This window comes from Balaenoptera borealis (genome assembly GCF_965194805.1).
Source record: "Balaenoptera borealis genome assembly, chromosome: 17".
NCBI lineage: Eukaryota > Metazoa > Chordata > Mammalia > Artiodactyla > Balaenopteridae > Balaenoptera > Balaenoptera borealis.
This window is the reverse complement of record NC_138876.1, coordinates 2,501,721-2,523,513: the sequence shown is the minus strand read 5'-3', so window position 1 is coordinate 2,523,513 and position 21,793 is coordinate 2,501,721. Positions and strand designations below refer to the sequence as shown.

The window sequence follows — 21,793 nt, the reverse complement described above, 5'->3', positions numbered from 1 at the left end:
GCCTGTCACCGGTCCCACCGGCCCTCCTGGGATTCGCACCGGCTCTGCCCAGCTAGGCTGTGGAGCCCACCCGCCCAGGTGGCCCGACCTCTTACAGGTAAGCGAACTGAGGCCAGGAGTGGGGCTCGGCTCTCCAAACTCAGCTGCTGCTTCAGCCCCCTCTGACCTCCCCAAGGTCTGGGCAGGTGCTCCCCCGACGGCTCACCTGTGACTGGCCAGGTGGGGCAGGGGTGCACTTCGGTGTTCCCCACACGGCCCTCCATGGGGGCACCCTTGTAACCATCCTGGTCTGATGGAGGGGAAGCGAGGCCCGAGGTCACGCAGCTGGGAAGGGGCGGAGTTGGGGGTTGAACCCAGGCAGCAGCCCGGGGCCTGCAGAGCCCTGAAACTGCCCTGCTGAGCGGGTCTGCTTCCTCTGAGGAAATTTCAGGAACCCATCCGCCAGGCACGGTGGAGAGCTCCCCACATCCTGGAAGCCCCGCACCCAGGGCGGGGAGTGCTGGTTCCAGGTCTCTCCCAGGTCGAGGGCCCTGTCCTCAGGCAGCGTTCTGCCCAAGCCCTGGAGGCCCAGGCCGGCCGCCAAAAGGTGCCCCAGCCTGGCCTGGGCTGTGGCTCCCTTGGCAGTGCCAGACTGGCCCACTCAGGTCAAGGGCTGGCCACATCCCCTGCAGGGCCTTGGGACCTGCTTTCTATTTTAGCCTTTCCTGGCCCCTGGAAGGCACCATGGGACCGGAATAGCTCTGTCTGTCTCTGTCTGCTCAGCAGGACTTAGAGGGGTGGCTCCGGGTGCCTGGGCTCTATTTGCCGACCCCGGAGTGGGAGCAGGACCGGCAAGGGGGCAGCAGCATGCGGGGACACTGTCGCAGCAGCTGCTATTCTCTGCACAGCCCTGTCTACCTTCCCTCCCAGAAGATAGTGAGCTCCCCGTCACTGTAACTGGCCAAAATAGAGCCTGGATGGGCACATTCCAGAGCTGCTGAGTGGGTATCAGCATTGGGTGGGCAGGAAGGCTGATGACCTCTGAGGAGTGGGACGCAGAGACCCCAGACTCTAAACATCACTGATTCTAGGATTCTGCGATTCCAAACTGCTAAGATGTTGTCACTTCTAAGAGTCTGGGGTTAAATTTCCCGGGACAGGCTCTCCCCAGGCTCCAACCCCCCTCCCGGAGACAGAGATGCCACCCTGAGGCCTCTCCCCACCGTCTCTGGGGGAGGCTGAGCTCCTTGCCATAACCACACCTTTGCCCACACTGTTCTCGCCACTTCTCTCCAGATCCAAATCCACCCTAGCTTTGAGGCCACCTCTTCCATGAGGCCTGCCTTGACTGGCTTCTCTAAGCCCCGGATTCTGAGGACAGTTTGGGCCCCGGTCACTTGTCTGGATCTCCCCAGGCCACCTCTGTCTCTAACTGGATGTTTAGGTCCTCCCAGACAGGGCCAGAATTTTACTTGTTTCTCTCTCTCTGATGCTCAGTGTATGTGACGGTGTACAGTAGGAGCTCAGTGAATGCAAATGCCCACTCATTTTTTTTTTTTTGGCCGCGCCGCACAGCTTGCGGGATCTCAGTTCCCCGACCAGGCATTGAACCCGGGCCGCGGCAGTGAAAGCGTGGAGTCCTAGCCGCTAGGCCACTAGGGAATTCCCAAGCCCACTCATTTAAAAAAAAAAAAAATTTTTATTTATTTATTCTGGCTGTGCCGGGTTTTCATGGTGGCATGCGAGATCTTTTAGTTGCGGCATGCAAACTCTTAGTTGAGGCATGCACGTGGGATCTCGTTCCCCAACCAGGGATCGAACTGGGCCCCTGCATTGGGAGTGTGGAGTCTTAGCCACTGGACCACCAGGGAAGTCCTTGCCCACTCATTTTTAAAATGGGCAGGCAGCCTGGCACGGCCCCGTCGCAGGCACTCGGACCCCTTTCCTGCCTTTCCAGGCTTCCCCAGAGAGTCCTCCAGCGTGCTTCCTACCCCTCTTACAAACAGGTGGCTCTTCCTGGTGGCCGACCATCTCCCCTCCTGCTGCAGCTTCCTCTCATTCTTGCTGAGTCTTAGGGCCGCTCACCCTGCCCTCTCCTCCGGGGGCCAGGCAGCCACCTCTTGTTGGTGAAGGGGTCAGGGTGGGTGGGATGCACCGTCAATACCACCCCTCCCTCTTATAGGCAAGGAAACAGACTCGGAGAGGGCAGGGGCCCGAGGCCACCCGGCTAACGGGCGGTGGAGCGAGGATGTGAAGCAGGCACTTGGGGATGTGATCCCCACATTTCTCCAGCTGGTGGGGCACGGTGGGTGGCGGGAGCCTGGGTTGGCCCCTGCCTCCCGAGGGTGCCCTGGACACGTCCCAGCCTGTCTCCTTCCTGACCTTGGTCTGTCCATCTGGGCAGCAGGGACAAAGCCCAGATCAGGGTGGCGGGAGGATGTCCGGGTCCCTGTCCATGGAGCCCCACCCCCTGCCCACTGCCCTGAGGAGCGGGCAGCTGGTGGGAACGGGAGGAGGGCTGCTGTTTCTTTTGGCTAGGACAGTGGCTTTCTGGAAAGCTGGTGCCAGTTCTCTGGGTTGGCGGGCGGGGAGGGCACTGGGGTGGGGCATCAGGGAGTGGGCAGGCACCGGCCAACGGGCAGCGACACAGAGGTGCAGGCTGGATGGTCCCCAGAGTCCCCACTCACGGTCCTGAAGACCAAACTGCTCTGAGACGGGAAAGCAGCAGGTGAGTTACAGCTGAAGGGGCGCAAAGCCCCTCAGCCGTAACCAGTCAGAGGGTATTGGGATCTTTATGGGTTCCGCTCAGAGTGAGCTTGATACTTCCCGCTGCAGAAAGATCAGTGTTTGGTGGAAGGGGCAGCCCCGGACCCCACTGGGGCGTCGTGTAATAGACAGTATATACGTTTAGTGTCTTTCTCAAGTTGGAACCAGAAACGCACGCAGCCCCGGAAGGTTCACAGGAGCAGCTGTGTATCTGACAGCCTCCTCCATTTTACAGAGAACTGACCCGGGTTGGGTGGGGTCTACACTGGGGACTGGGACGTCTGCTCCCTGCCAGACCGGAATCCCTGGCTTTGCTGATGGGGTGCAGTGTGAGGTCATCTCCCACTAAGGAAGCACCTGCCCCCAGATCGGGCTGTTCTGTCCTGTGCTGTCTTCTCAGAGGCCTCCAGGGGAGCTTGGCCGCCAGCCCCACTGGGTCTTGCCCTCTGTCGGCGCTGGGCACAGACCTGCTCTGCCCCCGGCCTCAGGGCACTTGCCCAGGAGAGGCTCATGTGGCCCTCCCAGGGCCCTGGTCATGTCCTCAGGAGCTTTATTTGGTGGGAGATGACAGTGACAGACTCAGAGTCCAAGGCCCGGGCTCGGGTCCCAGCTCGGCAACTGACCAGCTGTGGGAGCCAAGGCTGGGGCTTCACGGCTCGAGCTGCAGCGTGCTCACTGCAGTAAGGACCAGTGAGCCCTCCGCCCTCCCAGCTCATGGGCCGAGGGGGCAGGGCTCAGAGCGTGACCAGGCTCGGGGCTCAGAGTGGGACCAGGCTCGGGGCTCAGTGTGTGACCAGGGCTCATTTGCTGGCGGGGGTCAGTAGTAGGGCACCCAGCCTGGGTACATGCCACCCCACCATCTGACCCTGGCACCTCTTAAGAAAGGTCTTCACACATCACAAATGACCCTGTGACCTCCGTGCCCTGCCCTGTCCCTGCCCCACGGAGGTCTCTCTTTCGATGGGGAATGGGGGGCTTGCTGGGTCCTATGGGAGGCCCTTCCCAAGCCTTCCTCTTTCTCCCTATGGAGCTGGTGGTGTCTGGGATCCGCCTGGGAGGGCCTGCTGGCTACTTCCTGCTTACAAGTCATGTCAGGAGGACAGAGGCCAGACCTAGAAGGTGTTTAGATGGGTGGGAGGAGTTGGGCATGGGTTGAATTTGGGGTAGGAGTGAGAGAGCCAGGGCGGGGGCCAAGGCCTGTTTTCAGGCTGTCAGGATGGCTGCCCATGGTCAAGGGTGTTTTCTGGTGGCTGAGAATCTGGGTCCCATCGCCAGCTGGGTGACCTTGGGCAAGTCAGTGGAGGGAACGAGGGTGGGGCTGAATGTTTGGGCCCCCAGCCTGCTTTCCCTCCAACGAGGGGGACTCTGGGCTCGGGCCCCTCCCTCACCTGCTCTCAGGCCATGAGCCAAGTGTCCATACTGAGCACTTGTCCCAGGCCCTGCGCTTCAGGCTCTCCTCTGTGGGGAGGTGGGAGAGCATTGGATCTGGCAGGGACACTGGTCCTCAGAGCCACAGACACAAATGGACATGATGGTGATGGTGGTGATGGGGATGATGATGGTAATGGCATTAAGATGACCAGTAAGGTGATGACCAAGCAGCAGCAGCTGGAGTTTGTTGGGCACCGACAGAGCCCAGACCAGCTGCCGGGCCTGGGTTGGCTCTCCGCAGGGACCCCTGCGGGTGGAGCAGTTAGGAATGCATTTGCGGCAAATAAATCACCCCCCCACCGCCCATCCCCCCAGCCGCCATCCCCACCCCCGGCCGCCCTGTGGCTGGAACAAGCATGGGGGAGTGCCAGTCACCATGGGGCGGGGCTGGGGTGGGACCCGGCCTGATTCAGGAGCAGCTCACAGCCACCAGGCTCTTCTCCGTTGACTTGGGACAGGAAGGCCGCTGGGAAGGCAGGACCTCGGAGACCCGCAGCATCAGGACCCTCGGGTGACAGAACTGACCTCCTCACCCCTAGCCCGGGCGGGAAGGGAGCTGGGAGCTGATCCAACGCCACTGTCCCCCAAAGCTTTGAGCAGCGGAATGCTTTGTCTGAAGAAATTGCTGGGCCAAACAGAGAAGGGGGCTGCCCTGGAGGCACTGGGGGAAGCGACCTGAGGCCCCCCTTCCATAAGCCATAGCCTAGGGGCTGGGCAGAGCCCTGGGGCTCCATGGGCCCCAGTCAGCCCCCGGAGAGGGGAGGGAGGAGAAACCCCGCTGGTGAGGTGGGGTTTCAGGTCAGGGCTCAGGCCAGGGGTCACAGCTGACAGCCAGGTCCGGGTGGGGCCTCCTGTCACCTGAGGCGGGAGAAAGGTGGAGGACGGGCTACGGCAGGCCCCCTGTCTCCAAGCGGATGCTACTCTGTCCCTCCTGTGGGTGTCTGGGAGGGGGCAGGCTGGGTATGACCCTGGGGAGGGGGAAGTGGGTGTGGCTCTCTCAGACCACAGGAAAGGCCCCCGCGTCGAGGCCACTGGCCTAGCCTCTGCATCCCCCAGGCACCTGTGTGCATGGGCAGGTGGGCAATCAGGTAATTCAAACACATGCTCCGTAAGAGGAAGCTCTGAGAATCTTTTGTTCTTTTAGCTGATACCGGGTTCTGGATCCAGAGTCCTGGGTGGCTTCAGTGGATCCGCGAACCCCCAGAATTTGTGTGTGAAATTGTCTGTCTGTGTCGTGGGGGTCTGCCAGAGCCTTCAGGGATCCGAGGCCCCGTGCGGGTTGGAGCCGGGTTGTGGTCCGGCCCCTCTCTGCAGATAGGGGGGCGGCCCCCATGGTCACACTGAGAGTTGGAGGGTCAGAGCCAGGACAGGCTGGGGGAGCTGCTGGGGAGGGCCTCTGCCCCGACGCGCTGGACCCCCTTCTGGGGCTCATTTCTCTCCCCAGGAGGTTGGAGAGACTGGGATGGGTCCTCAGATGAGGTGATGGGGACATTTTGTGATGACAGATTTAGGCTCTCATCCTAGCCCTGCTGCCTCCTACCTGAGTCACTGAGGCTGCCCGTGCCTCAGTTTCCCCATCTGCACGAGGAGGACTGCAGTGAGTGGCACTGGAGTGAGGAGCAGATGAGATAACAGATGTGCTTTGGGGTCCATCTCACGGTCGTGCGGGGTTGAGTGTGTGGCTTGAGGGTCACCTGGGAGCTTTGATCCGATACAGAGGCCCAGGCCAGGCCCTGGGGAGGCTGGCCTCAGTGGTCTGGGTGGGAGCCTGGGTATCAGCATTTTAAAAGGCTCCCCCAGTGATTCTGATGTGCAGCCAGGGGTGACTATCACTGGGCCAACCTTGGCTCCTGCCAGCACACTGAGATGTTGGTCAGAGTGGACACCGGGCTGTCGGCCCTCTTAGCTCCCAGTTTCCAGCCTAGACCCTGGCTGACACCTGAGGTTAGTCTCAGGTAGGCATGATCTCTCTCCGTCCATCCATCCATCCATCCACTCGCCCACCCCCCCTCCATCCCTGCATCCGTCCATCCATTCAAGAACAGACTTTGTCTGAGGCCTTGTAGATAATTATTTTTCCCTTTTTGTAAATCAAATCCTGTTTAAATCCCACTTCAATCCTTCCAGTCAGAGCCCCGGCCGCCTGCTGGCCTGCTCCTTGTCTCCGGTCTGCAGAGCACGTTTGTTTAAGGCCGGCTGACACTTCTTCTCCTGGGCCTCCCTGTGTTTACACTGGGGCTGTCAGCGGAAACTCCAGATGCAGGAGGGAGGCCTCAAGCTTATTCTGGCCGGAGACGGGGCGGGGGCCGCAGGGGGCTTCAGGCCACCCTCCACACAGTGACCTAGCTCTGTCACCATCCCCATTTCACAGTTGAGTCCTCAGAGACTCGTCCAGCAGGCCAGAGTCACGCCTGAGTCCTGGCCCCAGGCTACCAGGTCCCTACTCTCTCAGAAGCAGAGCCCAGGAAGGCTTCTGGAGGAGGTGACATCTGAATTGGTTGTCTGGGAAAACTGAGGAGGGGCAAACTGGTGGGCGGTGGAGGGAAAGTCATCACTAGCAGAGAGAGGGGGCTGGGCTGTGGCCGTCCAAGGGAGGAGCGGCCAGAAGGCAGGCAGTGTGGGAAGGGTGGGAAGTTCTGGGCCAGCTGCCTGGGTGTGAATCCTGGCTCCACCATTTATTCACCTGCTCTGTGGCCTTGGGCACATTACCTAACCTCTCTGTGCCTCAGTTTCTTCACCCCTAGAGGGAAGGGAATAGTTGTATTGACTTTGCAGGGTCACAGTAGGGATGAAATAATCTAGGAACACAGATGGGAGGCACGCTCATGAGTTTGGGCTCTGCCCTGCAGACAATGGGGAGCGAGGGCAGGTGGCTGAGCAGTGCCAGAGCTGGATAGATTCTTGAGGCTCTGGCCAGGCTTCCAGACAGTGCATGGATCTGAGCTCCCAGGGCTTTTCTGTGCGGCTGGGTTGGGGGTTTTACAGTACAACCCTCTGACCAATCACAGATCATCCGCCCTCCCTCCTAGCCAGTGATTTGTTCCGGGGTGGGCAAGTCTAGGCTGATTTAGGCCAGTGAAAGGTGACCAGAGGTGGCCTTGTGGGTTCTGTGCTTTCTTCTGTCCCTGGATAAACAGGCAGCCTTTTTGTGACCATGAGGGGAGCCCACCCGAGAATGAGGGTGGGGAAGAATCTCAGAGAAGCACAGCCAGAGCCTGATCGATCTGTGTCTAGAGCCCACATTCCCTTTGTGGTTCCTGTTATGTGAGATAACTTTCCTTCCTGGGGAAGGCCGTGTAGTCCTGGTTTCCATCACTTGTTGCTCAAAGTGCCCGTTTTCCACAGGGCCCAAAGCATCTTCCTAGAGCTTAAATCCAACCTTGTAATTCCCTGCTTAAAATGGCTTGGGGCTCCCATCCCTTTACAATGACAGCCTATGCTTCCTGGAGGCCCCAAAGGCCCCACGCCCCACGGGCTCTGGTCTCCCACTGTGGCCTCTGGGCTCCACCCATGACTGTCCTTGACCACACTGGGCACACATCTGCCTCAGGGCCTTTGCTCTGGCTGTTCTCTCAGGTTCCCTGCACTGTCTCACCCCTAGCCTCATTGAGGGCCCTGCTCAGATGTCACCTGTCCAGAGTGGGTGAGAGGTCAGTATAGCAACACACAGCCCTGAGTCACAGGGGCCCAGACAGTGAAGATATGTTTCTCACTCACACCACGTGTCCATTGCAGGTCAGGGGAGTGGGGGTGGGGCTCCTGCTCCCTGGTGGCCTGGGGACCCTAGTGACAGAGACTCCACCATCACACGAAGCCTCTGCGGTCCCAACATGAGGCTTCAGGATCCACCGCCACCAGGAGGGCGGAAGTATCACTCATAGGCTCTGAAATGCTTTGGCCTAGAAGTGCCCCTGTAACTCTGCTCCTGTTCCCAAGGGCTGACGTCGGTGGCATGGCCACGCCTCACATCAGGGGGTGGGACAGTGACCCCCCGAGCGTGGGAGGGAGGAGACGCACAGCAGTGACCTCTGCCTTGGGGCTCCCAGGCCACTCGGTCTCTCCAAGAGACCCTGTCACTCTGCGTTTATTCAGGAAAAATTCATGTAACATAAAATTAGCCATGTTAAAGTGTACAGTTCAGTTCAGTGGTATTTGGTACACTCACAGTGTCATGCAACCATCCCCTTTATCTAGTTCCAGAACGTTTCCACCACCAAAAGGTTTCCAAATGGAAAGCCTGTACCCATTAAACAGTCACTCCCCTTCCCCTCCCCCAGCCCCTGGCAACCACTCATGTACTGTCTGTCTCTGTGGGTTTGACTGTTCTGGAGATCGTATGTAAAAGGACTCGCAGAACACGTAGTCCTTCGTATTCGGCTTCTCTCGCTGAGCATGATGTTTTCAAGGTTCATCCCCGTTGTGGCCTGTGTCAGGTCTCACTCCTTCCTATGGCTGAAGAATACTGCACTGCAGGGTGGACCGAGCTGTGTTTATCCTTTGACCAGATGATGAACATCTGGGCGGCTTCCACCTTTGGCTTCCTGAGCGGACTCGCAGCACAGTCTCGAGCAGGCTTGGTCTGAGTCCCTGGGCTCGGTCTTTGGGGCACGTACCTGGGCATCACTCCAGAGTTCCTCCATCACACTGATTCTTCTCTGTAGTCACTTCCTGCCTGAGACCTTGGGATGCTCACAATCCCCAGCTCCCCAGGGAGTGTCTGAGCCGAGACGCGTGTTGCTTTTTGCGTGGGGGGACCGCCCTCGGCTCGTGCCCACCGAGCTGCCTGGCATCCTGCTGTCGCTGTCTCCTCCTGGCACAGGCCTGGCGTGCAGCAGGTGTTCTACTGAAGCTCGTTGAATCACGAATAAATTCAGAACGATAACTTGGGCTTCCTGGGGAGTTTTGTTTGCAAAAAGAAATCCGCTGCTAAAGAAGTGACGAGCCCCACGCTGTACCGGTCTGTTTCCTCTGCCGTTGCTGCCCAAACGCCCCCAGCACCCGGGCTGGGGGTGGGCTCCATCTACTGGCGGGCAGCCCCTCCCCCTGGGCCGAGAGCCAAGGGAGGGCGCCCACTGCCAAACGCCGTGTTTGGGCACAGGCGAGGTGGGGCTGGGTGGCGCCTGGTCCCTCCTGTGCCTCATAAATCGCTCCGAAGAAAATTCCCCAAAAGGAGTTTCAGATGCCGCTGTGCCCGGGAAGCAGGCTGGTCTCCCCCCCACTGGGGGCGTCTCCTCCCGCATCTGCTGCCGGAGGAGCCTCCAGAGGGTCACCTCCAAGAATGGGCCTCCAGTGGGTCACCTCAGCGCCTCGCCAACCGTGGCGTCCACTTTTGACTGTTCTTCTCTAAGTCCTAGAGGAACGTGTGAGTCTCCCCAGCCCAGCATCCTGTTATGAACACACTCTGTTCCTTACTGCCTTGGGCCATCGCCCTAGCTCTCTCCCCCATCTCTCACAGGGTGCCCCCCCCCCAGTGTGTCTTCAACACTCAAGTGTGTCTCGAGCAGGTGGGTGGCTGAGAGCATCGGCAGTGGGGGTCTGCGTTGCCTTGGCTCCTCCACTGCTGCACGCACTCCTGCTGTCCTCTGAGGCTTGGTTTCCTCCTCTGTTGAGTGGTGATAAGCAGATGCAGCAGGAAACGTGCTTGGCCAGGGCCTGGCGCGTGAAGAGTACTCAGCAGATGCCAGCCGCAGCCCTAACCATGCCTAACGAGCCCCTGCCGAGCCCAGGAAGGACGTCCTGCACCGCAGAGCAAAGCCCAGGCATGTCGCGTGGCATCTGAGACCCTCTGCCGTCTGGGCACACCTGACAGTGTGCCCCAGTCCTGGTGCTGCCAGCTGCCTTCGTGCTCCCAACCTGCCACGTGCTTCTGCACCTCTGCGCCTTTGCATGTGCCATTCCTCTGCCTGTGCTGCCCTGCCCACCCTGGGGGCCTGCGGCCTCCTCCTAATGTCACCCAGACCGTGAGCGTCTGTCTGCTGCCCCTGGAGGGCAGGGCCTATGGCATCACCTGCAGAACCTGCAGATGGTGGGGCGGGGGTACAGACTGGGGCCCCAGCCGAGGGCGGCCACTCCTTCAGCCCAGGGAGCTGTAGCCAATACCCCGGTAAGTGATGGTACCGGGTGCAAACTCTTTTTCTTTTTTAAATTAATTAATTAATTAATTTTTGGCTGCATTGGGTCTTCATTGCTGCGCGCGGGCTTTCCCTAGTTGTGTCGAGCGAGGGCTACTCTTCATTGCGGTGCGTAGGCTTCTCATTGCGGTGGCTTCTCTTGTTGCGGAGCCCGGGCTCTAGGCGCGCGGGCTCAGCAGTTGTGGCGCACGGGCTTAGCTGCTCCGCGGAATGTGGGATCTTCCCGGACCAGGGCTCAAACCCGTGTCCCCTGCATTGGCAGGCAGATTCTTAACCACTGCGCCACCAGGGAAGTCCCTTTTTAAAACATTTTTATTGGAGTATAGTTGCTTTACAATGTTGTTAGTTTCAGGTGTACAGCAAAGTACATCAGTTATACATATACATATAACCACTGTTTTCTAGATTCTTTTTCCATATAGTCCATTACAGAGTACTGAGTAGAGTTCCCTGTGCTATACAGTAGGTTCTTATTAGTTATCTATTTTATATATAGTAGTGTGTATATGTCAATCTCAATCTCCCAACTTATCCCTCCCCCCTTTCCCTCTTGGTAACCATGAGTTTGTTTTCTACATCCATGACTCTACCTGTGTTTTGTAAATAAGTTCATTTGTACCCGTTTTTTTAGATTCCACATATAAGAGATATCGTATGATATTTGTCTTTCTGTGGGGTGCAAACTCTTGAGGCATGGGCAGCTCCAATGTGCTCTGCAGTTTGCACCCTCTAGCTCAGAGCATTGTAGAGGTTCAGCACGTGGTCTATATTTGGACACTCAGGTGATGGGGAGCTCACTACATTGCTAGGCCATATTTTCAGCACTGGCAGCTTCCTGGGAACGAGGGCTCAGTCTCCCCACAAAGTCTCCCGTGCGGCGGTCAGCAGCCCGAGATTGTGTGTGTGATGAGTCGTGGGGTCTCTCTCCCACCCCCTCCTGGGGCTCTCCAGCAGGGACCTCAGGATACAGAGAGTTGTGCTGCCCCCTGGTGGCTGCGGTTCACGGGGGCCGAAGCTCTCCTGCCCACAGGGCTCCTGTCCTTGAGTGCCCGCCACCAAGGAGGCAGGGGACAGGGCAGCAAGTGGATCACAGACCCCTTGGAGAAGACAGACACATACATAAATGTGGAGGAGGCGGCATCTTCAGGCTCGGGGAGGTCTGACGGTAGCCTCCCTCAGTCCCTGGATCCATGTGGGCCTTGTCCTGCGGATGGGAGGGTTAGGGACGCTCAGACCCATCAGGTTTGCTTGGCCTGGACCCGCTATCTCCTGGGAAGTGTCACTGTTGGGGGCCCCATGACCTTGGCGTGGGGTCACCTGTTCCGAGGCTGCCCTCTGTCCCCTACAGGCTCCCCAAGAGGGGACTCACTATGCAGGGTCAGAACATGCCAGACTTGGGGAGACCTGGCTGGACAGTCCCCACTGCCCTGGGGCCACCACACAGCTCTTACCCAATCCCGGATGCCTGGATGGCCAGCCAGCTGCCCCTGCCGTCTCCTGGGTCTACTGGGGTCTCCTTGGACCCTCTCTGTACCATTCCACCCTCCCGAGCAGTCAGCCCTGCTGTTCCCCAGCCTGTCAGGAGCTCCAACCTTTGAGCCCTGTGCTGAGGGCAGGGGACCGGGGGGGGACCTACACTGGGGTTATTCTGCATTGGGGGTGAGCTTGCTGAGACACAGCCGGTGGTCCTGCTGCAGGACCCTCACCTGTCACTCCCGTCTTGCTGGTGTCCTGCTGTCCCCCCTTCCCCCGGGCCTTTGAATCCCCCATCCCGATCCGGACAAACCCTAACCCCGCTCCCACTGCAGGGCCCAGTGGGGGTGTTTCCTGCCCCAGGAAGCCTCCTGGCCTAGTCCCAGGAGAGACTGCCCTCCGGCCTTCCGCAGGTACTGTACCCCTGTCTCCTGGGTGCAAGCCTCTGTGAGGGGTGCAATGACCCTTTCGTTGCCCGCCGAGGCCCCCTGACCGTGGACTGCACCCGGGAGGGCTCCCAGCTTTATCCGCTCTGGGCCTCGGTTGCTGAGGGGGGCAATGCATTGAAACAAACTCTCCTCATGGTGTCGGGGTGAAAGGACAGACCCTCTTGGGCTGGCTTCTGGGGCTTTGTGTGGCAGGGGTTCTGACACTCCGAGGCCTCGCCCTGGACCACAGTCTTGGTGGGTGGAAGTGCCAGGGTGGCTGCAGGTGGTTCCGTGAGAACCTGAGCCTCCTGCTACCCCTTTTGGGCACCCCCGGCCCTGGAGCCCCAATACCCTGCTCCTGGGGCACAGTTTTGGCCCCTGTCCCCAGTGCCTATACCAGGCTCTTGCCGGCCCCTGGGGTGCAGAGAGGAGACCGAGCAGGAGGGACCCTGTCCTCCATGGGCCCACAGGAGGTGGGGACAGACTCAGATATATTGGGGACCCCAGAGGGCTGAGATAAGAGACCTACCCCAGGGCTGTGCAGAAGCTTAGTGGGGCTGCCAGCGGGCTCTGGCAGTGGTGGCACACCCTGCTCTTCCTGTCTCAGTCCCTTCCTTTCTCCCTTCCCCAGGGTGGTCCCTGGAGGGGTTAGGAGCCAGCCCCTGGGTGTGTGGCTTGGCCCCTCTGCGCCTCATTCTGAGCTGAGTGGCGGGGCTCGTGCTCCCACACTTCCCTGTTGCCATCTCCCTGGCAGCCCAGGTCACTGGGGCTGGGTGGAGGGCCAGGCAGGACCGGCTACGTAATTCCTGGGCCCAGTGTGAAACGAAACTGTGGGCCACCTGTTTCATAAGCGCTGCCCGATGGGGACACTAGAGCATCACACCCATGGCTGAGCCCAGGCCTGTGGCCGCCCAGGTCTCGCTCCCGAGCAGCTGGCCCTTCTCACAGTCACCACGAGGGGGCGCTCGCGAGGCACGCCCGATGCCTGTTCGGGGCTGGGGCCTGGAGGTGTCCGCCTCAAGCCTTCTGGTCCTAACCATCCCAGGAGGTGTCGGGAATGCAGGCTGCGTCGGTGTCCAGGCCTCCTCACTGGCGGGAGCCCTAGTCGACTGGGGCCTCTGGCTGCTAGTTCTCTGCTGCAGCATCCCGGCTGGACGGCACAGCTTGTGCAAAGGCCAGGAGGTGGGCTTGATCTGGTGCCCTGGGGGCCCCAGGGATGGAGCTGGAGGTCGCCAAGAGCAGCAGTGGGTGTAGATGGACCCAGGGGTCAGCAGGGCTGGGTGGGGGACACAGCCGGCCATGGCCGTCCTCAGGGAGGCCTTGGCACAACTGGAGCACTCTTCCTGGCCTGCTTGCCTAATGGCTGCTTGGCCTGCAGGCCCCCCTCATGTGCTGACGCCTGGAAGGCACCCTCCCAATTCCCAGGCCCAGCGGCCTCCCCAGGTGCTCCTGACCACCGTAACTGGGGAGCTGCCTGGGTGGGCTCCCCCACTCCAGTCTGCAGCGTCCCCAGGACAGCCTGGCTTAGCACTTAGCACGTGGAAGTCAGAGCCAGAAATCGGTGAAAGGGCTGGAACCTCCAGGCTTAGCTGGGGACCCTCCGCTCCGCTGGTGCTCCAGCTCCAATGGCCCCCAGGGCTCCCACACCCACCCCATTGGCAGTCTCAGAAGTCTGGTCTTAAGAACTGCCCCTGCGGACTTCCCTGGTGGTGTAGTGGTTAAGAATCCGCCTGCCAATGCAGGGGACACGGGTTCGAGCCCTGGTCCGGGAAGATCCCACATGCTGCGGAGCAGCTAAGCCCGTGCGCCACAACTACTGAGCCTGCGCTCTAGAGCCCGTGAAGCGCAACTACTGAGCCCGCATGCCACAACTACTGAAGCCTGTGTGCCTAGAGCCCATGCTCCACGACGAGAGAAGCCAATGCAATGAGAAGTCTGCGCACCACAACAAAAAGTAGCCCGCCCTCGCCGCAAAAAGCCTGTGTGCCTAGAGCCCATGCTCCACGACGAGAGAAGCCAATGCAATGAGAAGTCTGCGCACCACAACAAAAAGTAGCCCGCCCTCGCCGCAACTAGAGAAAGCCCACGCGCAGCAACGAAGACCCAATGCAGCCAAAAATATAAATAAAATAAGTAAATAAATTTAAAAAAAAAAGAACTGCCCCTCCTCCACCCTGGCACTGGCAGGGAGGACTCCCACCTCCCCTGCGGGGACCAGAGCTCATCCTGCTGCTGCCTTTGCCTCCTGATCAGATTGCAGGCCCATGAAGGGGCCCTGTCCTTCCCACACTGGCTGCAGGGCTGGCCTGTGACGGATGCACAACGGTGGGGAGGGGCATGAGCGACTCCTGAGGCTGGGTTACAAATGCATGGCAGCTTCTCTCTGCGGTCGCTGACTTGGGGGATGCCAGCTGCTGTCTGGTGAGGACACCCCCCTGGGATACCTGCTCTCAAGAGGAGGGATGGGCTGCAGCCAACAGCTTGTACAGCTGGCCAGCTGGGGTGGTGAGTCGGCTTGGAGCAGGTCCTCCTGCCCCAGGTGGGCCTTCAGATGATGCGGCCAGGCCACCACTGCAGCTGCCACGAGAGCCTGAGCCAGAACTGCCCAGCTAAGCGTCGGAACTCCTGCCCCACAGGTGCCCAGAGAGGACAGATGGTCATTGCTGTTTCAAGCTACTAGTTTGAGGTGACTGTTTCGCAGCATACTGAGAGCACATGAAGTCATCGTTTAAGCAACTTGACGGTGTTATTGGAAATTTGGGAATGAGAGTGATGAACCCCCAAGGCCTTGTTCTCCAAGTCCAGTTTCCTCTTCATATTTGGAACACAGTTGTGTGTTCGGCTCCCCTGACAGCAGAGCCTGAGGTCGGGACTTGGGTGCAGGGGGTTTACTCGGGTGATCCCAGGTGAGGGTGGGAAAGCCAACACACGGGGGCATTGTGGAGATCTCTCGATGCTTCCAGGGCCTCTGGAGGTGTTCCAGACACCCTCTGTCCGCAGGAGGGAGGCTGGGTGAGGACACAGGTGAGGGCTGTCCTGGTTCACACCTTTGGGGCCCGGTGCACCCTGGGGGTGGGGCACTGTCAGGGGGAGGAGGGTCCCACTGGGCTCAGGATGGGCCTTTGCTTCTGCGGCTGAAATGGGTGTGACGTGGCCACCAGGAGTCAGTCCCCGAGGTTCCTCTTCTCGTCCTGTACCTCGCACCCAGCTTTTGCGTTTACCTGACTTAACGTTCAACCAGAAGGTCTTTGGGAATTCACTGGTGGTCCAGTGGTTGGGACTCTGAACTTCCACTGCAGGGGGCACGGGTTTGACCCCTGGTCAGGGAACTAAGATCCCACATGCTGCGCGACACAGCCAAAAAACACCCCCCAAAAAACCCAGAAGTTCTTTTTCCCTTTGCTCATGTTTGACGCTGGGACCTGAGGATGATTCTGGAAGGACAGTCCTAAGAACGTCTACTGGGCACCTGTAGCGACAGGTGGGACCAAGCCGGTGTCAAGTCTCATCCCCCAAGGCTGGAGCTGTCACTCTCACCCCGTTATGGATGAGGAGACTGAGGCAGGGAGAGGTTAAGGCGTGCAGCCCGGTGTTGGGGGGTCAAAAGCAGCTGCCCGCTGCCCACGGCTGGCTCCGGGTCCCTCCTTGTGGCCCTGCCGCCGCTGGGGCCAGGCCTGCTGGGCCCAGGCCGCTTTCTGGAAATCTACTTAGCACTGACCTCGCCTTTGTCCTCCTTGGAGCTAATCTGCTAATCCTGTCACCCCGGCGGCCCTCCCCAGTCCGATCCTCCTAACCCACCTCCCCCTGCATGCCCTCTTCCCCAGCTGGGGGCCTCCTCTCAGCCATGCTGGGGGGTGGTGGGCAGGTCCAGTGACTGGGGGTAGATGGGGTGGGGCCCTCAATCCCAGGGAGGATTTGGGCGTCTGGAATTCAGGTCTGGATTCTGACTCTGTCCTTCCCTCACTCAGCCATCAGCTCTGTGGTCCCGTTTCCCGTGTAAAGGAGATCAGTTCTGAGCCAACCCTTCCTGCTATGAGATCACCACTCAGCTCACCCCTTCTTGCCCCGCCCATTCCACTCACAGCAGGGGTGCCCGCTCTGGCCTCCCCAGACCTGGGTTCGAATCCCAGCTCTGCCTTAACTGAGCCTCGGCTTCCTTATCTGCAAAATGGGGGTGGTGGCCCCTCCTCTGCAGGGCACAGTGCAGACTTGGTGGGACAGTGGGTGTAAGTGTCTGGTACGAGGCTGGAGTTCAGTGAATGTTTAGGGAGTGGAACTCTTGGATCCTCCTCCTCGGGTCCCCATACTGATGCCAAGAATGTGGAGGTGAAAGGGACCCCAGCCCATGAGGAAGGCCACATCCATGGCGAGAAACCTCTCTGAGATTTGGGGCAGGAGAGGAGGAAGAGTATGAAAAGTTAGGGAGGCAGATGCTGCTCTTCGAGGTCAAGCTCAACACTGAAAAAAAAAAAGATCAGTAATTAAAATGGACCCGGGACTTCCCTGGTGGTACGGTGGTTAAGAATCCACCTGCCAATGCAGGGGACACGGGTTCGAGCCCTGCTCCGGGAAGACTGCACATGCCGCAGAGCAACTAAGCCCGTGCGCCACAACTACTGAGCCTGTGCTCTAGAGCCCACGAGCCACAACTATTGAAGTCCGTGTGCCTAGAGCCCATGCTGCGCAACAAGAGAAGCCACTGCAATGAGAAGCCTGCGCACTGCAACGAAGAGTAGCCCCCTCTTGCTGCAAATAGAGAAAGCCCGCGCACAGTAACAAAGACCCAACACGGTCAAAAATAAATAAATAAATAAATGTATATATAAAAAAAAAAAGTTAAAAAAAAAATGGACCTGGAAATGGGCTGCCTCAGTGGGTGCCCAGCTCCCATTTCAGTGGAGGCGTCCTAGGCCCTCAAAGCTGGAATGTATGCCAGATGTTGCCTCTTCCAACAGCACAGCCTTCCCACTCTTCCCTGCTTGAAGGCACGAAGGACAAGGAAGCCCAGCTTTGTGGTTCAACGAGGGAGGCCTGGACCAGCTCTACTCCCGACTTGCTGTGTGATCTTTGGAAGTTGCTTAACCTCTCTGTGTCTTCATCTACAAGATAGAGAGAACAATTGTCCTTACCTCATGGGGCTGTGCAGGGATTAAATGAGCTGGTGAACTGAGGTTTGAACCCAGATCGGCAAGGCTCTGCCCTCTGAGCCCCTGATGCCTCTTAGGGAGGAATCGGGGGCCTCTGGGGAGCATCCGACCACCCCCCATCCATGACTGAGTGTACTTCTGGTGTGCCAGATGTAGTTCTGTGCGCTGGAGACACAGATGGGGATACGGGTGAGATCCTCACCCAGACCACGATCAGTGTTACGTGTAGCAGTTGCCTGTGACTTTCTGGCAGAGCTTGGTGCACAGCTCTGGGGCTGAGTGAGGGGATGGTCAGCGGAGACTGAGTTCTCAGAGGAGACAACAGCTGAGAGGGACCACACGTGAAGGACAGCACCACAGGGATAGTCTGGGGCAAGACTTTCCAGGCAGAAGGAACAGGAAGTGCAAAGGCCCTTAGGTGGGACGGACCCTGACTATTGGAGGAACTGCACGCAGGTGCACGAGACTGTGGCAGTGAGGTGGCAGGTGGAGGGCACCTGGAGGAGCGAGCCTGGGCCTGCTCAGGTGGCCTGGGGACAGTGAGGTGGGGCCCTGCAGGATTCCGCACAGAGGAGGATGGGCTCACTCTTGCCTTCCAGGAGTCCAGGTGGGTGGGTGGTTGGAGGGCATCCTCTCCGAGAAATGGAGGCAGACCAGCGTCTGGAAGGAGAGGCTGGGCACTTGGCTGGGCTGGGGGTCCATGGACTGGTGTGGGGGACAGGGTTGGGTGAGTGAGGCGCCCGGGAGACCCCGGCCAGGCTCCATGCGCCCTCTGTCCTGGGTTTCCTCCATATGTCACCACTGGCCGAGCCATGAGCTCCCTAGGAACGGCTGATCCATAAGGGGACCTCCTGACCAGTCCCCAAGGGGGCACCTTAAGATCTCCCAGGGCCCCAGCACCGCCCCCCACAAAAGCCACCTCCCGCCCCATGTATCATGGGCGGCCTGGGGGCCTCGAGGCCCAGTCTGACCCCAAGCCCCGGGACAGGTGACTGCTTTCCGTAACCCATCCTCACGGCAAGCCGCCGTGCGCGTGGGGCTCAGCCCCAGTCGACACAAGAGGAACTCCAGGACTCCAGAAGTTTCATGAAACCCCTGGACCCCGGACTCCATCCCTCAGCCTTGGCGCACCCTGCCCCCTTCACCCTCACTCGGGGTCAAGCCGCTCCCCAACCGCCGCGGCGTCCGGCAGCAGCCGCCTTGCGAGGGATACTAGACCACAGTCAGAGCCCACGGACACGCCCCTTCCCACCTGGGCGGGGCTCCGGGGCGCGCGAGCGCGCCCTCGTCTCCCCGGTGTGGCGAGAGCTCCCATTGGGCCGCGCCGCCCACGTGATGCGACGGGCCCTGCCCGCGCGCCCGGAGCGGGGCCGCGCACGCGTCCCGGACCCGCGTGCACGCGCACGCGCCCCGAGCCCTCCGCCCGTGAAGCCGGCGCCTGGACCGCCAGGTCAGTTTCCTCGCGCCCGCTCGGGCGGGGGCGCGCGCGTGGTGCGGGCGCGTGGCGGGGCGCGCGCGGCCCGAGGGCGGGCCGACTCCCAAAGTCCAGGGACCCCGCTCCCGGCGGCCGCTGCGGCGCGAGCGCGGGCCTGGAGGCTGCCACGTGCAACTCTCAGCCCGGGGGCCGGCTCGGGACTCCGCCCGCCGCTTCCCCCCGCGGCAACGGGACGCCCGGTCTGGGAGGCGTGACCCCCTCCCCCCGCCCCCGATTCTGGGGGCGGGAGACCCCACCCCCCACCCCGAGTACCTCTTCCCCAAGGGCCGGCAGGGTGTCGGGTGCTGTCCCCCATCCCCTGGCTCAGTTTCCTCCTCCGCACAGTTTGGGGGTACTTGGTCTCTAGTGCTCCTGCCCGCCACAACCCCACCGGATTCCCTGCGTCGTGATGGCGTGGGGTGCCGGCGAACGTCGCCGAGGCTGAGCTCCAGGTCCCGGTACAGGTCCGCGCCCCGGCTTTCAGGCCACTCTGGGGCTGCTAGCCCGGCGGTGCCTCATCTGTCCAAGCAGTCCCCCAGCTTAGAGCAGGTCTCAGCCTTGTCCCAGGCGGCTCGTGATGCGCTCCTGTGTTCTCCCGGGCAGCTAGCTGGTGGCCGGCTGAGTTGGGGTGGGTGGCGTGTCAGCTCCAGGCCAGTAGAAAAGCTGTCGCCCTGGTCTGGCCTTCCTGGGTGGAGCATGGTGACCCCACAGGCCGGAGCCTGATAGCGGGTCTGAGGGGGGGTAGAGTCCAGGCCAGCTGGTCACAGTGTGCCGGGCACTCCAGCCCTGGCAGGTGGGCATGCGCTGTGCCTCCTCTCCTGGCTGGCTGGCTCTGTGGTCAGCGCTGCATGTGATGGTGGGTGCCTGGGTGCTGGGCATCAGTGGTGTGTGGACTCCAGGGGGGCCTGCTCCTAGGCTGGAGCAGTGTGGGGCTGTGGACCAGAGAGGGTCAGCCGACACAGGGTGCCTGTGGCCTTGCCCAAATGGAGACCCCTCTGCAGCTCTGTGCAGGCGCCTTACCTCACTGACCTCAAATCCTCCCATGAAGTTCTTAACCCCACTTCTCAGATGAGGAGACTGAGGCCCAGAGAGGTGGAGTCATGTCCAGCCCCTCAGCCTGCAGACCTCACCAGAGCCTTGGTTTTCCCACCTGTGAAGTGGGTGCTGGTTGACCTTCCCGGCAGGCTGCTGTGAGGAGTAAATGGGCCCTGAGGCAGGCGTGGGGGGTCTCCCCACGGCCACCCAGGCCTCCCTTGCTGCAGGTATTCAGGAGAACAGGCCACCCCCCAAATGTCCCCCTGGGGAGCTGACCACCCCCCAACACCCCCATAGTGCTTGCCACGCACCATGTGCCAGGCCCGGTGCTGGACTGAGGGATGGACGATGGCAGGTCCCGCCTCAGGCCGTGGCGCTGTGCCTCCTCGTGTCCTTGTCGTCTGGGTGGTGGTCCTCCGTGGGGTCACAAGGTGGTTTGGAGTCTGGCTCTGAGCAGCCCGTCAGGCATTCCTTTCTCACTGAGTCACCAAAACTTGAGCACCTACTGTGTGCCAGGCCCCGATAAGCTGTTATCAAGACTGACCTGGGCCCTGGCGCCGTGGAGCTGGCAGTCAAGTGGAGGCGCCCACACACACAGGTGGCTGTGCCATCTTGGGCGTGTCCCCGCCGAACCTCACAGTACCCTCCTCTCACTTGGGACGGTGATGCCGTGTGACGGGTGGGGCTGTGTGTGCCCACTGACGCATGTGGCCAGGGTCCACTCTGCCAGGTGGGGCTCCGGGCACTGAGGACCAGGGAGCAGAACAGGTGTGACCCTGCTCTCCTGGACCCTGCCTTCAGTGCTGGGGGTTCTGGCGGGTGGGTGGGTGGGCTGCCGGGCTGGCTGGAGGGCCCAGGGCTTGGCCAATGCACCCTGCCGTTTTCCTGGCCAGGAAGCCGGGCCTGGAGGGACTCTGAAGGCTGGAGGGAATGAGGGCAGGTCCGTTTGTGTGGAGCAGGGCTTTGTCCACGTCCCCAGGGTCACAGCGTCTCTTGCTGCCGGGACTCTGGGAGAGGGGTGGTGGCTCCCCTTCCGGGTGGGGAAGCCGAGGTGCAGAGAAGGTAGTCACCAGGTGTGTTGGGTGCCTGCTGTGGGCCGGGCCCCTCCCCCATCCTGGTCTGTCCCCCAGCAACTGGAGTCATTGTCTACCTGTCCTGCAGCGAGAGGCCAAAGTTCAGCGAGGCTCCTCACTTCCCGAGGTCACAGGGGCTCTGGGCGGTGATGGCTCAGGGAGGGGGCCCCTCTGTCTGACCCCACCTCTGGCCCAGTGCCCTGAGTCCCCCGGGCGGGCTGGGAATTGTTCCTGTCAGGACTCTGGAAGGCTGCCCAGGTCAGGGGTGTGTGGAAGCCCCAGCCAGGCCCAGTTCCCGCCACAGTGACCGTTCTGCTGCCTGGGGTCTGTCCCCTCCTCCGCCCAGGCCTCAGTTGGGAGTGTGTGTCCTCTGCGAGCCCTCACAAGGCAGGTGGTGTGTACATTTGTTTTTTTTTAATATTTGTTTATTTATTTGGCTGTGCTGGGTCTGAGTTGTGGCATGCAGGATCTTCGTTGCTGCGTCCAGGATCTTTTAGTTGCAGCATGCGGGCTCTTAGTTGCGGCATGCGGGATCTAGTTCCCCCACCAGCGATTGAACCCGGGCTCCCTGCATTGGGAGCATGGAGTCTTAACTGCTGGACCACCAGTGAAGTCCCTGGTGTGTACATTTGGATGTGAGGACCTAAGCCTCAGTGCCCGAGGGTCTCAGCGGGCAAGGAGGTGGCTTGAGCCTTGTGGAGACCAGCGTTCTCATCTCTAGAAGGTGACGACCCCCCAGGATGGCTGGAGTGGGGTTCCGCTGTCCTTGGCCATCACAGCCAGAAGGGAGTTGAGGAGAAACTGGTCCGGCAATCAGACCTGAGCCCCGCGCAGCTCCTCCCGCTGCCCCAGCTTC

General features: G+C 60.5%; 1 long non-coding RNA gene across 1 annotated transcript; it reads right to left on the bottom strand.

Annotated features, from left to right (window-relative positions):
• Window positions 1-14,211: 14,211 nt before the first annotated feature.
• On the bottom strand, window positions 14,212-19,547 carry LOC309614535. Its single transcript, XR_014236245.1, has 3 exons — window positions 19,103-19,547; window positions 17,948-18,060; window positions 14,212-17,307 (listed from the first exon to the last, which is right to left on the bottom strand). It is a non-coding gene; the product is annotated as an uncharacterized lncRNA (long non-coding RNA).
• Window positions 19,548-21,793: the final 2,246 nt, after the last annotated feature.